The sequence below is a fragment of the Leuresthes tenuis genome, unplaced genomic scaffold (assembly GCF_036924035.1).
Source record: "Leuresthes tenuis unplaced genomic scaffold, fLeuTen1.0.hap1 SCAF_9, whole genome shotgun sequence".
NCBI lineage: Eukaryota > Metazoa > Chordata > Actinopteri > Atheriniformes > Atherinopsidae > Leuresthes > Leuresthes tenuis.
In genome coordinates, this window is record NW_027325363.1 from 19,215,880 (window position 1) to 19,231,763 (window position 15,884).

At 42.1% G+C, this 15,884-nt stretch overlaps 14 non-coding genes across 14 annotated transcripts; all 14 read left to right on the forward strand.

Moving 5' to 3' along the window:
• Positions 1-212: 212 nt before the first annotated feature.
• trnai-aau (transfer RNA isoleucine (anticodon AAU)) lies at positions 213-286 on the forward strand. Its single transcript has one exon. It is a non-coding gene; the product is annotated as a tRNA-Ile (tRNA).
• Positions 287-1,406: 1,120 nt separating this feature from the next.
• Positions 1,407-1,480, forward strand: trnai-aau (transfer RNA isoleucine (anticodon AAU)). Its single transcript has one exon. It is a non-coding gene; the product is annotated as a tRNA-Ile (tRNA).
• Positions 1,481-2,587: 1,107 nt separating this feature from the next.
• Positions 2,588-2,661, forward strand: trnai-aau (transfer RNA isoleucine (anticodon AAU)). Its single transcript has one exon. It is a non-coding gene; the product is annotated as a tRNA-Ile (tRNA).
• Positions 2,662-3,773: 1,112 nt separating this feature from the next.
• Positions 3,774-3,847, forward strand: trnai-aau (transfer RNA isoleucine (anticodon AAU)). Its single transcript has one exon. It is a non-coding gene; the product is annotated as a tRNA-Ile (tRNA).
• Positions 3,848-4,954: 1,107 nt separating this feature from the next.
• Positions 4,955-5,028, forward strand: trnai-aau (transfer RNA isoleucine (anticodon AAU)). Its single transcript has one exon. It is a non-coding gene; the product is annotated as a tRNA-Ile (tRNA).
• A 1,113-nt stretch (positions 5,029-6,141) lies between these two features.
• trnai-aau (transfer RNA isoleucine (anticodon AAU)) lies at positions 6,142-6,215 on the forward strand. Its single transcript has one exon. It is a non-coding gene; the product is annotated as a tRNA-Ile (tRNA).
• Positions 6,216-7,327: 1,112 nt separating this feature from the next.
• trnai-aau (transfer RNA isoleucine (anticodon AAU)) lies at positions 7,328-7,401 on the forward strand. The gene has a single exon. It is a non-coding gene; the product is annotated as a tRNA-Ile (tRNA).
• A 1,112-nt stretch (positions 7,402-8,513) lies between these two features.
• Positions 8,514-8,587, forward strand: trnai-aau (transfer RNA isoleucine (anticodon AAU)). The gene has a single exon. It is a non-coding gene; the product is annotated as a tRNA-Ile (tRNA).
• A 1,120-nt stretch (positions 8,588-9,707) lies between these two features.
• On the forward strand, positions 9,708-9,781 carry trnai-aau (transfer RNA isoleucine (anticodon AAU)). Its single transcript has one exon. It is a non-coding gene; the product is annotated as a tRNA-Ile (tRNA).
• A 1,113-nt stretch (positions 9,782-10,894) lies between these two features.
• On the forward strand, positions 10,895-10,968 carry trnai-aau (transfer RNA isoleucine (anticodon AAU)). The gene has a single exon. It is a non-coding gene; the product is annotated as a tRNA-Ile (tRNA).
• Positions 10,969-12,080: 1,112 nt separating this feature from the next.
• On the forward strand, positions 12,081-12,154 carry trnai-aau (transfer RNA isoleucine (anticodon AAU)). Its single transcript has one exon. It is a non-coding gene; the product is annotated as a tRNA-Ile (tRNA).
• A 1,112-nt stretch (positions 12,155-13,266) lies between these two features.
• On the forward strand, positions 13,267-13,340 carry trnai-aau (transfer RNA isoleucine (anticodon AAU)). Its single transcript has one exon. It is a non-coding gene; the product is annotated as a tRNA-Ile (tRNA).
• Positions 13,341-14,452: 1,112 nt separating this feature from the next.
• On the forward strand, positions 14,453-14,526 carry trnai-aau (transfer RNA isoleucine (anticodon AAU)). The gene has a single exon. It is a non-coding gene; the product is annotated as a tRNA-Ile (tRNA).
• Positions 14,527-15,632: 1,106 nt separating this feature from the next.
• Positions 15,633-15,706, forward strand: trnai-aau (transfer RNA isoleucine (anticodon AAU)). The gene has a single exon. It is a non-coding gene; the product is annotated as a tRNA-Ile (tRNA).
• Positions 15,707-15,884: the final 178 nt, after the last annotated feature.

Below are 15,884 nucleotides of genomic sequence, written 5' to 3' on the forward strand. Positions count from 1 at the left end.
GCGATGAACTTGGGTATCCCATACGGCCTACGTTCAAGCTATACACAACGATGATAGACTTGAATGAGCGACTTCAATCCTGCTTAGTCATTACAGCAAATGATAAAATAATTGCATTGAAAGCAGTCATTTGTTTATTTAACAACAACTGAAAGTCTTTCAACTCACCTACTAAAAAAAAAAAAAATTGGTCGTCAAATACCTCAAAAGTAGGCCGGTTAGCTCAGCTGGTCAGAGCGTGGTGCTAATAACGCCAAGGTCATGGGTTCAATCCCCATACTGGCCACATCTTCACAGACATCTGCAACAACAGCACTTGTTTAGGGACTCTGCCAAAATCAGCCTTGAGTGGAAGTTGGTTTCAGTCTCATGCATTAGCAACCTCATTCTGTCACTCACAACTCTCAACAAAAAACTCTTCCTTGCTCCATGTGCTCTTTTAAAGACTTATTCTTCAAATACTCTGTTCATTCTTTTATTTTCGCAGAGCTTCCAGTATCAGAGGTGTTTGAAATTTCAAACTTAGCTTGAGATTCCAAGTAAACACAAGAAACTTGTGTTAAAAAAGAAATGGACCAGTCTCACTGAATAATTACCTATAATCCCTCTATAGACCAGTGAGCAGTACTGACCAACATGCCATTGGGGTCATCAGGTGGGAACCTCCTTTCATCAGTGTGTCATCTAGTTTGGCCCACGACACCTCCAAGACGCACGAAATTGATCACTGGCATCCCAGAGTTACTCCCCTAACGCCAGCCATCACTGCTCCTCACACCACAACAACCATCTTTTCTTCCACAACCACAAGCTACCCCAGCCTCTCAACACCTGCAAGCCTGTCATAGCGGGGTGGGGATACAAACCCTGGTACGAGTAGGGGGTAGAAATAGAAGAGGTAAAGAAAAGTACGACTGGGTTTCAAATCCTGGTTTGGGTAGGGGGTAATGAAAATATAGAGTGCGCCAGAGTCACTATCAAGGAGTTTTTCCCAGAGAAAAACTGAAAGGACTAAAAGTATAAAGATGAGTGTATTCAAACTCATCTTTACGTTCATAAAATTAAGTCACAGGATTTTAAATGGAAGGTTAGAAGCATTAGCACAAACACAAACAAAGTGCTTTGCGAGGTCTGTTCCATGTCAGAAATCTTCAAAAGGGCATGCAGTGTAAGTCTGAGTTGAGCTGATGTTACGCGATGAACTTGGGTATCCCATACAGCCTACGTTCAAGCCATACACAACGATGATAGACTTGAATGAGCGACTTCAATCCTGCTTAGTCATTACAGCAAATGATAAAATAATTGCATTGAAAGCAGTCATTTGTTTTTTTAACAACAACTGAAAGTCTTTCAACTCACCTACTAAAAAAAAAAAAAATTGGTCGTCAAATACCTCAAAAGTAGGCCGGTTAGCTCAGCTGGTCAGAGCGTGGTGCTAATAACGCCAAGGTCATGGGTTCAATCCCCATACTGGCCACATCTTCACAGACATCTGCAACAACACCACTTGTTTAGGGACTCTGCCAAAATCAGCCTTGAGAGGAAGTTGGTTTCAGTAACTTCGCAACTTCAGTCACAACTCTCAACAAAAAACTCTTCCTTGCTCCATGTGCTCTGTTAAAGACTTATTCTTCAAATACTCTGTTCATTCTATTATTTTCGCAGAGCTTCCAGTATCAGAGGTGTTTGAAATTTCAAACTTAGCTTGAGATTCCAAGTAAACACAAGAAACTTGTGTTAAAAAAGAAATGGACCAGTCTCACTGAATAATTACCTATAATCCCTCTATAGACCAGTGAGCAGTACTGACCAACATGCCATTAGGGTCATCAGGTGGGAACCTCCTTTCATCAGTGTGTCATCTAGTTTGGCCCACGACACCTCCAAGACGCACGAAATTGATCACTGGCATCCCAGAGTTACTCCCCTAACGCCAGCCATCACTGCTCCTCACACCTCAACAACCATCTTTTCTTCCACAACCACAAGCTACCCCAGCCTCTCAACACCTGCAAGCCTGTCATAGCGGGGTGGGGATACAAACCCTGGTTCGAGTAGGGGGTAGAAATAGAAGAGGTAAAGATAAGTAGGACTGGGTTTCAAATCCTGGTTTGGGTAGGGGGTAATGAAAATATAGAGGGCGCCAGAGTCACTATCAAGGAGTTTTTCCCAGAGAAAAACTGAAAGGACTAAAAGTATAAAGATGAGTGTATTCAAACTCGTCTTTACGTTCATAAAATTAAGTCACAGGATTTTAAATGGAAGGTTAGAAGCGTTAGCACAAACACAAACAAAGTGCTTTGCGAGGTCTGTTCCATGTCAGAAATCTTCAAAAGGGCATGCAGTGTAAGTCTGAGTTGAGCTGATGTTACGCGATGAACTTGGGTATCCCATACGGCCTACGTTCAAGCTATACACAACGATGATAGACTTGAATTAGCGACTTCAATCCTGCTTAGTCATTACAGCAAATGATAAAATAATTGCATTGAAAGCAGTCATTTGTTTTTTTAACAACAACTGAAAGTCTTTCAACTCACCTACTAAAAAAAAAAAAAATTGGTCGTCAAATACCTCAAAAGTAGGCCGGTTAGCTCAGCTGGTCAGAGCGTGGTGCTAATAACGCCAAGGTCATGGGTTCAATCCCCATACTGGCCACATCTTCACAGACATCTGCAACAACACCACTTGTTTAGGGACTCTGCCAAAATCAGCCTTGAGAGGAAGTTGGTTTCAGTCTCATGCATTCGCAACTTCACTCACAACTCTCAACAAAAAACTCTTCCTTGCTCCATGTGCTCTGTTAAAGACTTATTCTTCAAATACTCTGTTCATTCTTTTATTTTCGCAGAGCTTCCAGTATCAGAGGTGTTTGAAATTTCAAACTTAGCTTGAGATTCCAAGTAAACACAAGAAACTTGTGTTAAAAAAGAAATGGACCAGTCTCACTGAATAATTACCTATAATCCCTCTATAGACCAGTGAGCAGTACTGACCAACATGCCATTAGGGTCATCAGGTGGGAACCTCCTTTCATCAGTGTGTCATCTAGTTTGGCCCACGACACCTCCAAGACGCACGAAATTGATCACTGGCATCCCAGAGTTACTCCCCTAACGCCAGCCATCACTGCTCCTCACACCTCAACAACCATCTTTTCTTCCACAACCACAAGCTACCCCAGCCTCTCAACACCTGCAAGCCTGTCATAGCGGGGTGGGGATACAAACCCTGGTACGAGTAGGGGGTAGAAATAGAAGAGGTAAAGAAAAGTAGGACTGGGTTTCAAATCCTGGTTTGGGTAGGGGGTAATGAAAATATAGAGTGCGCCAGAGTCACTATCAAGGAGTTTTTCCCAGAGAAAAACTGAAAGGACTAAAAGTATAAAGATGAGTGTATTCAAACTCGTCTTTACGTTCATAAAATTAAGTCACAGGATTTTAAATGGAAGGTTTAAAGCATTAGCACAAACACAAACAAAGTGCTTTGCGAGGTCTGTTCCATGTCAGAAATCTTCAAAAGGGCATGAAGTGTAAGTCTGAGTTGAGCTGATGTTACGCGATGAACTTGGGTATCCCATACAGCCTACGTTCAAGCCATACACAACGATGATAGACTTGAATGAGCGACTTCAATCCTGCTTAGTCATTACAGCAAATGATAAAATAATTGCATTGAAAGCAGTCATTTGTTTTTTTAACAACAACTGAAAGTCTTTCAACTCACCTACTAAAAAAAAAAAAAATTGGTCGTCAAATACCTCAAAAGTAGGCCGGTTAGCTCAGCTGGTCAGAGCGTGGTGCTAATAACGCCAAGGTCATGGGTTCAATCCCCATACTGGCCACATCTTCACAGACATCTGCAACAACACCACTTGTTTAGGGACTCTGCCAAAATCAGCCTTTAGAGGAAGTTGGTTTCAGTAACTTCGCAACTTCACTCACAACTCTCAACAAAAAACTCTTCCTTGCTCCATGTGCTCTGTTAAAGACTTATTCTTCAAATACTCTGTTCATTCTATTATTTTCGCAGAGCTTCCAGTATCAGAGGTGTTTGAAATTTCAAACTTAGCTTGAGATTCCAAGTAAACACAAGAAACTTTTGTTAAAAAAGAAATGGACCAGTCTCACTGAATAATTACCTATAATCCCTCTATAGACCAGTGAGCAGTACTGACCAACATGCCATTAGGGTCATCAGGTGGGAACCTCCTTTCATCAGTGTGTCATCTAGTTTGGCCCACGACACCTCCAAGACGCACGAAATTGATCACTGGCATCCCAGAGTTACTCCCCTAACGCCAGCCATCACTGCTCCTCACACCTCAACAACCATCTTTTCTTCCACAACCACAAGCTACCCCAGCCTCTCAACACCTGCAAGCCTGTCATAGCGGGGTGGGGATACAAACCCTGGTTCGAGTAGGGGGTAGAAATAGAAGAGGTAAAGATAAGTAGGACTGGGTTTCAAATCCTGGTTTGGGTAGGGGGTAATGAAAATATAGAGGGCGCCAGAGTCACTATCAAGGAGTTTTTCCCAGAGAAAAACTGAAAGGACTAAAAGTATAAAGATGAGTGTATTCAAACTCGTCTTTACGTTCATAAAATTAAGTCACAGGATTTTAAATGGAAGGTTAGAAGCGTTAGCACAAACACAAACAAAGTGCTTTGCGAGGTCTGTTCCATGTCAGAAATCTTCAAAAGGGCATGCAGTGTAAGTCTGAGTTGAGCTGATGTTACGCGATGAACTTGGGTATCCCATACGGCCTACGTTCAAGCTATACACAACGATGATAGACTTGAATTAGCGACTTCAATCCTGCTTAGTCATTACAGCAAATGATAAAATAATTGCATTGAAAGCAGTCATTTGTTTTTTTAACAACAACTGAAAGTCTTTCAACTCACCTACTAAAAAAAAAAAAAATTGGTCGTCAAATACCTCAAAAGTAGGCCGGTTAGCTCAGCTGGTCAGAGCGTGGTGCTAATAACGCCAAGGTCATGGGTTCAATCCCCATACTGGCCACATCTTCACAGACATCTGCAACAACACCACTTGTTTAGGGACTCTGCCAAAATCAGCCTTGAGAGGAAGTTGGTTTCAGTCTCATGCATTCGCAACTTCACTCACAACTCTCAACAAAAAACTCTTCCTTGCTCCATGTGCTCTGTTAAAGACTTATTCTTCAAATACTCTGTTCATTCTTTTATTTTCGCAGAGCTTCCAGTATCAGAGGTGTTTGAAATTTCAAACTTAGCTTGAGATTCCAAGTAAACACAAGAAACTTGTGTTAAAAAAGAAATGGACCAGTCTCACTGAATAATTCCCTATAATCCCTCTATAGACCAGTGAGCACTACTGACCAACATGCCATTGGGGTCATCAGGTGGGAACCTCCTTTCATCAGTGTGTCATCTAGTTTGGCCCACGACACCTCCAAGACGCAAGAAATTGATCACTGGCATCCCAGAGTTACTCCCCTAACGCCAGCCATCACTGCTCCTCACACCTCAACAACCATCTTTTCTTCCACAACCACAAGCTACCCCAGCCTCTCAACACCTGCAAGCCTGTCATAGCGGGGTGGGGATACAAACCCTGGTTCGAGTAGGGGGTAGAAATAGAAGAGGTAAAGATGAGTAGGACTGGGTTTCAAACCCTGGTTTGGGTAGGGGGTAATGAAAATATAGAGGGCGCCAGAGTCACTATCAAGGAGTTTTTCCCAGAGAAAAACTGAAAGGACTAAAAGTATAAAGATGAGTGTATTCAAACTCGTCTTTACGTTCATAAAATTAAGTCACAGGATTTTAAATGGAAGGTTTAAAGCATTAGCACAAACACAAACAAAGTGCTTTGCGAGGTCTGTTCCATGTCAGAAATCTTCAAAAGGGCATGCAGTGTAAGTCTGAGTTGAGCTGATGTTACGCGATGAACTTGGGTATCCCATACAGCCTACGTTCAAGCTATACACAACGATGATAGACTTGAATGAGCGACTTCAATCCTGCTTAGTCATTACAGCAAATGATAAAATAATTGCATTGAAAGCAGTCATTTGTTTTTTTAACAACAACTGAAAGTCTTTCAACTCACCTACTAAAAAAAAAAAAAAATTGGTCGTCAAATACTTCAAAAGTAGGCCGGTTAGCTCAGCTGGTCAGAGCGTGGTGCTAATAACGCCAAGGTCATGGGTTCAATCCCCATACTGGCCACATCTTCACAGACATCTGCAACAACACCACTTGTTTAGGGACTCTGCCAAAATCAGCCTTGAGAGGAAGTTGGTTTCAGTCTCATGCATTCGCAACTTCACTCACAACTCTCAACAAAAAACTCTTCCTTGCTCCATGTGCTCTGTTAAAGACTTATTCTTCAAATACTCTGTTCATTCTATTATTTTCGCAGAGCTTCCAGTATCAGAGGTGTTTGAAATTTCAAACTTAGCTTGAGATTCCAAGTAAACACAAGAAACTTGTGTTAAAAAAGAAATGGACCAGTCTCACTGAATAATTACCTATAATCCCTCTATAGACCAGTGAGCAGTACTGACCAACATGCCATTAGGGTCATCAGGTGGGAACCTCCTTTCATCAGTGTGTAATCTAGTTTGGCCCACGACACCTCCAAGACGCACGAAATTGATCACTGGCATCCCAGAGTTACTCCCCTAACGCCAGCCATCACTGCTCCTCACACCTCAACAACCATCTTTTCTTCCACAACCACAAGCTACCCCAGCCTCTCAACACCTGCAAGCCTGTCATAGCGGGGTGGGGATACAAACCCTGGTTCGAGTAGGGGGTAGAAATAGAAGAGGTAAAGATAAGTAGGACTGGGTTTCAAATCCTGGTTTGGGTAGGGGAGAATGAAAATATAGAGTGCGCCAGAGTCACTATCAAGGAGTTTTTCCCAGAGAAAAACTGAAAGGACTAAAAGTATAAAGATGAGTGTATTCAAACTCGTCTTTACGTTCATAAAATTAAGTCACAGGATTTTAAATGGAAGGTTAGAAGCGTTAGCACAAACACAAACAAAGTGCTTTGCGAGGTCTGTTCCATGTCAGAAATCTTCAAAAGGGCATGCAGTGTAAGTCTGAGTTGAGCTGATGTTACGCGATGAACTTGGGTATCCCATACGGCCTACGTTCAAGCTATACACAACGATGATAGACTTGAATTAGCGACTTCAATCCTGCTTAGTCATTACAGCAAATGATAAAATAATTGCATTGAAAGCAGTCATTTGTTTTTTTAACAACAACTGAAAGTCTTTCAACTCACCTACTAAAAAAAAAAAAAATTGGTCGTCAAATACCTCAAAAGTAGGCCGGTTAGCTCAGCTGGTCAGAGCGTGGTGCTAATAACGCCAAGGTCATGGGTTCAATCCCCATACTGGCCACATCTTCACAGACATCTGCAACAACACCACTTGTTTAGGGACTCTGCCAAAATCAGCCTTGAGAGGAAGTTGGTTTCAGTCTCATGCATTCGCAACTTCACTCACAACTCTCAACAAAAAACTCTTCCTTGCTCCATGTGCTCTGTTAAAGACTTATTCTTCAAATACTCTGTTCATTCTTTTATTTTCGCAGAGCTTCCAGTATCAGAGGTGTTTGAAATTTCAAACTTAGCTTGAGATTCCAAGTAAACACAAGAAACTTGTGTTAAAAAAGAAATGGACCAGTCTCACTGAATAATTACCTATAATCCCTCTATAGACCAGTGAGCAGTACTGACCAACATGCCATTAGGGTCATCAGGTGGGAACCTCCTTTCATCAGTGTGTAATCTAGTTTGGCCCACGACACCTCCAAGACGCACGAAATTGATCACTGGCATCCCAGAGTTACTCCCCTAACGCCAGCCATCACTGCTCCTCACACCTCAACAACCATCTTTTCTTCCACAACCACAAGCTACCCCAGCCTCTCAACACCTGCAAGCCTGTCATAGCGGGGTGGGGATACAAACCCTGGTTCGAGTAGGGGGTAGAAATAGAAGAGGTAAAGATAAGTAGGACTGGGTTTCAAATCCTGGTTTGGGTAGGGGAGAATGAAAATATAGAGTGCGCCAGAGTCACTATCAAGGAGTTTTTCCCAGAGAAAAACTGAAAGGACTAAAAGTATAAAGATGAGTGTATTCAAACTCGTCTTTACGTTCATAAAATTAAGTCACAGGATTTTAAATGGAAGGTTTAAAGCATTAGCACAAACACAAACAAAGTGCTTTGCGAGGTCTGTTCCATGTCAGAAATCTTCAAAAGGGCATGCAGTGTAAGTCTGAGTTGAGCTGATGTTACGCGATGAACTTGGGTATCCCATACAGCCTACGTTCAAGCTATACACAACGATGATAGACTTGAATGAGCGACTTCAATCCTGCTTAGTCATTACAGCAAATGATAAAATAATTGCATTGAAAGCAGTCATTTGTTTTTTTAACAACAACTGAAAGTCTTCCAACTCACCTACTAAAAAAAAAAAAAATTGGTCGTCAAATACCTCAAAAGTAGGCCGGTTAGCTCAGCTGGTCAGAGCGTGGTGCTAATAACGCCAAGGTCATGGGTTCAATCCCCATACTGGCCACATCTTCACAGACATCTGCAACAACAGCACTTGTTTAGGGACTCTGCCAAAATCAGCCTTGAGTGGAAGTTGGTTTCAGTCTCATGCATTAGCAACCTCATTCTGTCACTCACAACTCTCAACAAAAAACTCTTCCTTGCTCCATGTGCTCTTTTAAAGACTTATTCTTCAAATACTCTGTTCATTCTTTTATTTTCGCAGAGCTTCCAGTATCAGAGGTGTTTGAAATTTCAAACTTAGCTTGAGATTCCAAGTAAACACAAGAAACTTGTGTTAAAAAAGAAATGGACCAGTCTCACTGAATAATTACCTATAATCCCTCTATAGACCAGTGAGCAGTACTGACCAACATGCCATTAGGGTCATCAGGTGGGAACCTCCTTTCATCAGTGTGTCATCTAGTTTGGCCCACGACACCTCCAAGACGCACGAAATTGATCACTGGCATCCCAGAGTTACTCCCCTAACGCCAGCCATCACTGCTCCTCACACCTCAACAACCATCTTTTCTTCCACAACCACAAGCTACCCCAGCCTCTCAACACCTGCAAGCCTGTCATAGCGGGGTGGGGATACAAACCCTGGTACGAGTAGGGGGTAGAAATAGAAGAGGTAAAGATAAGTAGGACTGGGTTTCAAATCCTGGTTTGGGTAGGGGGTAATGAAAATATAGAGTGCGCCAGAGTCACTATCAAGGAGTTTTTCCCAGAGAAAAACTGAAAGGACTAAAAGTATAAAGATGAGTGTATTCAAACTCGTCTTTACGTTCATAAAATTAAGTCACAGGATTTTAAATGGAAGGTTAGAAGCGTTAGCACAAACACAAACAAAGTGCTTTGCAAGGTCTGTTCCATGTCAGAAATCTTCAAAAGGGCATGCAGTGTAAGTCTGAGTTGAGCTGATGTTACGCGATGAACTTGGGTATCCCATACGGCCTACGTTCAAGCTATACACAACGATGATAGACTTGAATTAGCGACTTCAATCCTGCTTAGTCATTACAGCAAACGATAAAATAATTGCATTGAAAGCAGTCATTTGTTTTTTTAACAACAACTGAAAGTCTTTCAACTCACCTACTAAAAAAAAAAAAAATTGGTCGTCAAATACCTCAAAAGTAGGCCGGTTAGCTCAGCTGGTCAGAGCGTGGTGCTAATAACGCCAAGGTCATGGGTTCAATCCCCATACTGGCCACATCTTCACAGACATCTGCAACAACACCACTTGTTTAGGGACTCTGCCAAAATCAGCCTTGAGAGGAAGTTGGTTTCAGTCTCATGCATTCGCAACTTCACTCACAACTCTCAACAAAAAACTCTTCCTTGCTCCATGTGCTCTGTTAAAGACTTATTCTTCAAATACTCTGTTCATTCTTTTATTTTCGCAGAGCTTCCAGTATCAGAGGTGTTTGAAATTTCAAACTTAGCTTGAGATTCCAAGTAAACACAAGAAACTTGTGTTAAAAAAGAAATGGACCAGTCTCACTGAATAATTCCCTATAATCCCTCTATAGACCAGTGAGCACTACTGACCAACATGCCATTGGGGTCATCAGGTGGGAACCTCCTTTCATCAGTGTGTCATCTAGTTTGGCCCACGACACCTCCAAGACGCAAGAAATTGATCACTGGCATCCCAGAGTTACTCCCCTAACGCCAGCCATCACTGCTCCTCACACCTCAACAACCATCTTTTCTTCCACAACCACAAGCTACCCCAGCCTCTCAACACCTGCAAGCCTGTCATAGCGGGGTGGGGATACAAACCCTGGTTCGAGTAGGGGGTAGAAATAGAAGAGGTAAAGATGAGTAGGACTGGGTTTCAAACCCTGGTTTGGGTAGGGGGTAATGAAAATATAGAGGGCGCCAGAGTCACTATCAAGGAGTTTTTCCCAGAGAAAAACTGAAAGGACTAAAAGTATAAAGATGAGTGTATTCAAACTCGTCTTTACGTTCATAAAATTAAGTCACAGGATTTTAAATGGAAGGTTTAAAGCATTAGCACAAACACAAACAAAGTGCTTTGCGAGGTCTGTTCCATGTCAGAAATCTTCAAAAGGGCATGCAGTGTAAGTCTGAGTTGAGCTGATGTTACGCGATGAACTTGGGTATCCCATACAGCCTACGTTCAAGCTATACACAACGATGATAGACTTGAATGAGCGACTTCAATCCTGCTTAGTCATTACAGCAAATGATAAAATAATTGCATTGAAAGCAGTCATTTGTTTTTTTAACAACAACTGAAAGTCTTTCAACTCACCTACTAAAAAAAAAAAAAAATTGGTCGTCAAATACTTCAAAAGTAGGCCGGTTAGCTCAGCTGGTCAGAGCGTGGTGCTAATAACGCCAAGGTCATGGGTTCAATCCCCATACTGGCCACATCTTCACAGACATCTGCAACAACACCACTTGTTTAGGGACTCTGCCAAAATCAGCCTTGAGAGGAAGTTGGTTTCAGTCTCATGCATTCGCAACTTCACTCACAACTCTCAACAAAAAACTCTTCCTTGCTCCATGTGCTCTGTTAAAGACTTATTCTTCAAATACTCTGTTCATTCTATTATTTTCGCAGAGCTTCCAGTATCAGAGGTGTTTGAAATTTCAAACTTAGCTTGAGATTCCAAGTAAACACAAGAAACTTGTGTTAAAAAAGAAATGGACCAGTCTCACTGAATAATTACCTATAATCCCTCTATAGACCAGTGAGCAGTACTGACCAACATGCCATTAGGGTCATCAGGTGGGAACCTCCTTTCATCAGTGTGTCATCTAGTTTGGCCCACGACACCTCCAAGACGCACGAAATTGATCACTGGCATCCCAGAGTTACTCCCCTAACGCCAGCCATCACTGCTCCTCACACCTCAACAACCATCTTTTCTTCCACAACCACAAGCTACCCCAGCCTCTCAACACCTGCAAGCCTGTCATAGCGGGGTGGGGATACAAACCCTGGTACGAGTAGGGGGTAGAAATAGAAGAGGTAAAGATAAGTAGGACTGGGTTTCAAATCCTGGTTTGGGTAGGGGGTAATGAAAATATAGAGTGCGCCAGAGTCACTATCAAGGAGTTTTTCCCAGAGAAAAACTGAAAGGACTAAAAGTATAAAGATGAGTGTATTCAAACTCGTCTTTACGTTCATAAAATTAAGTCACAGGATTTTAAATGGAAGGTTAGAAGCGTTAGCACAAACACAAACAAAGTGCTTTGCAAGGTCTGTTCCATGTCAGAAATCTTCAAAAGGGCATGCAGTGTAAGTCTGAGTTGAGCTGATGTTACGCGATGAACTTGGGTATCCCATACGGCCTACGTTCAAGCTATACACAACGATGATAGACTTGAATTAGCGACTTCAACCCTGCTTAGTCATTACAGCAAATGATAAAATAATTGCATTGAAAGCAGTCATTTGTTTTTTTAACAACAACTGAAAGTCTTTCAACTCACCTACTAAAAAAAAAAAAAATTGGTCGTCAAATACCTCAGAAGTAGGCCGGTTAGCTCAGCTGGTCAGAGCGTGGTGCTAATAACGCCAAGGTCATGGGTTCAATCCCCATACTGGCCACATCTTCACAGACATCTGCAACAACACCACTTGTTTAGGGACTCTGCCAAAATCAGCCTTGAGAGGAAGTTGGTTTCAGTCTCATGCATTCGCAACTTCACTCACAACTCTCAACAAAAAACTCTTCCTTGCTCCATGTGCTCTGTTAAAGACTTATTCTTCAAATACTCTGTTCATTCTTTTATTTTCGCAGAGCTTCCAGTATCAGAGGTGTTTGAAATTTCAAACTTAGCTTGAGATTCCAAGTAAACACAAGAAACTTGTGTTAAAAAAGAAATGGACCAGTCTCACTGAATAATTCCCTATAATCCCTCTATAGACCAGTGAGCAGTACTGACCAACATGCCATTAGGGTCATCAGGTGGGAACCTCCTTTCATCAGTGTGTCATCTAGTTTGGCCCACGACACCTCCAAGACGCACGAAATTGATCACTGGCATCCCAGAGTTACTCCCCTAACGCCAGCCATCACTGCTCCTCACACCTCAACAACCATCTTTTCTTCCACAACCACAAGCTACCCCAGCCTCTCAACACCTGCAAGCCTGTCATAGCGGGGTGGGGATACAAACCCTGGTTCGAGTAGGGGGTAGAAATAGAAGAGGTAAAGATAAGTAGGACTGGGTTTCAAATCCTGGTTTGGGTAGGGGGTAATGAAAATATAGAGGGCGCCAGAGTCACTATCAAGGAGTTTTTCCCAGAGAAAAACTGAAAGGACTAAAAGTATAAAGATGAGTGTATTCAAACTCGTCTTTACGTTCATAAAATTAAGTCACAGGATTTTAAATGGAAGGTTAGAAGCGTTAGCACAAACACAAACAAAGTGCTTTGCGAGGTCTGTTCCATGTCAGAAATCTTCAAAAGGGCATGCAGTGTAAGTCTGAGTTGAGCTGATGTTACGCGATGAACTTGGGTATCCCATACGGCCTACGTTCAAGCTATACACAACGATGATAGACTTGAATTAGCGACTTCAATCCTGCTTAGTCATTACAGCAAATGATAAAATAATTGCATTGAAAGCAGTCATTTGTTTTTTTAACAACAACTGAAAGTCTTTCAACTCACCTACTAAAAAAAAAAAAAATTGGTCGTCAAATACCTCAAAAGTAGGCCGGTTAGCTCAGCTGGTCAGAGCGTGGTGCTAATAACGCCAAGGTCATGGGTTCAATCCCCATACTGGCCACATCTTCACAGACATCTGCAACAACACCACTTGTTTAGGGACTCTGCCAAAATCAGCCTTGAGAGGAAGTTGGTTTCAGTCTCATGCATTCGCAACTTCACTCACAACTCTCAACAAAAAACTCTTCCTTGCTCCATGTGCTCTGTTAAAGACTTATTCTTCAAATACTCTGTTCATTCTTTTATTTTCGCAGAGCTTCCAGTATCAGAGGTGTTTGAAATTTCAAACTTAGCTTGAGATTCCAAGTAAACACAAGAAACTTGTGTTAAAAAAGAAATGGACCAGTCTCACTGAATAATTACCTATAATCCCTCTATAGACCAGTGAGCAGTACTGACCAACATGCCATTAGGGTCATCAGGTGGGAACCTCCTTTCATCAGTGTGTCATCTAGTTTGGCCCACGACACCTCCAAGACGCACGAAATTGATCACTGGCATCCCAGAGTTACTCCCCTAACGCCAGCCATCACTGCTCCTCACACCTCAACAACCATCTTTTCTTCCACAACCACAAGCTACCCCAGCCTCTCAACACCTGCAAGCCTGTCATAGCGGGGTGGGGATACAAACCCTGGTTCGAGTAGGGGGTAGAAATAGAAGAGGTAAAGATAAGTAGGACTGGGTTTCAAATCCTGGTTTGGGTAGGGGAGAATGAAAATATAGAGTGCGCCAGAGTCACTATCAAGGAGTTTTTCCCAGAGAAAAACTGAAAGGACTAAAAGTATAAAGATGAGTGTATTCAAACTCGTCTTTACGTTCATAAAATTAAGTCACAGGATTTTAAATGGAAGGTTAGAAGCGTTAGCACAAACACAAACAAAGTGCTTTGCGAGGTCTGTTCCATGTCAGAAATCTTCAAAAGGGCATGCAGTGTAAGTCTGAGTTGAGCTGATGTTACGCGATGAACTTGGGTATCCCATACGGCCTACGTTCAAGCTATACACAACGATGATAGACTTGAATTAGCGACTTCAATCCTGCTTAGTCATTACAGCAAATGATAAAATAATTGCATTGAAAGCAGTCATTTGTTTTTTTAACAACAACTGAAAGTCTTTCAACTCACCTACTAAAAAAAAAAAAAATTGGTCGTCAAATACCTCAAAAGTAGGCCGGTTAGCTCAGCTGGTCAGAGCGTGGTGCTAATAACGCCAAGGTCATGGGTTCAATCCCCATACTGGCCACATCTTCACAGACATCTGCAACAACACCACTTGTTTAGGGACTCTGCCAAAATCAGCCTTTAGAGGAAGTTGGTTTCAGTAACTTCGCAACTTCACTCACAACTCTCAACAAAAAACTCTTCCTTGCTCCATGTGCTCTGTTAAAGACTTATTCTTCAAATACTCTGTTCATTCTATTATTTTCGCAGAGCTTCCAGTATCAGAGGTGTTTGAAATTTCAAACTTAGCTTGAGATTCCAAGTAAACACAAGAAACTTGTGTTAACAAAGAAATGGACCAGTCTCACTGAATAATTACCTATAATCCCTCTATAGACCAGTGAGCAGTACTGACCAACATGCCATTAGGGTCATCAGGTGGGAACCTCCTTTCATCAGTGTGTCATCTAGTTTGGCCCACGACACCTCCAAGACGCACGAAATTGATCACTGGCATCCCAGAGTTACTCCCCTAACGCCAGCCATCACTGCTCCTCACACCTCAACAACCATCTTTTCTTCCACAACCACAAGCTACCCCAGCCTCTCAACACCTGCAAGCCTGTCATAGCGGGGTGGGGATACAAACCCTGGTACGAGTAGGGGGTAGAAATAGAAGAGGTAAAGATAAGTAGGACTGGGTTTCAAATCCTGGTTTGGGTAGGGGGTAATGAAAATATAGAGTGCGCCAGAGTCACTATCAAGGAGTTTTTCCCAGAGAAAAACTGAAAGGACTAAAAGTATAAAGATGAGTGTATTCAAACTCGTCTTTACGTTCATAAAATTAAGTCACAGGATTTTAAATGGAAGGTTAGAAGCGTTAGCACAAACACAAACAAAGTGCTTTGCGAGGTCTGTTCCATGTCAGAAATCTTCAAAAGGGCATGCAGTGTAAGTCTGAGTAGAGCTGATGTTACGCGATGAACTTGGGTATCCCATACGGCCTACGTTCAAGCTATACACAACGATGATAGACTTGAATTAGCGACTTCAATCTTGCTTAGTCATTACAGCAAATGATAAAATAATTGCATTGAAAGCAGTCATTTGTTTTTTTAACAACAACTGAAAGTCTTTCAACTCACCTACTAAAAAAAAAAAAATTGGTCGTCAAATACCTCAAAAGTAGGCCGGTTAGCTCAGCTGGTCAGAGCGTGGTGCTAATAACGCCAAGGTCATGGGTTCAATCCCCATACTGGCCACATCTTCACAGACATCTGCAACAACACCACTTGTTTAGGGACTCTGCCAAAATCAGCCTTGAGAGGAAGTTGGTTTCAGTCTCATGCATTCGCAACTTCACTCACAACTCTCAACAAAAAACTCTTCCTTGCTCCATGTGCTCTGTTAAAGACTTATTCTTCAAATACTCTGTTCATT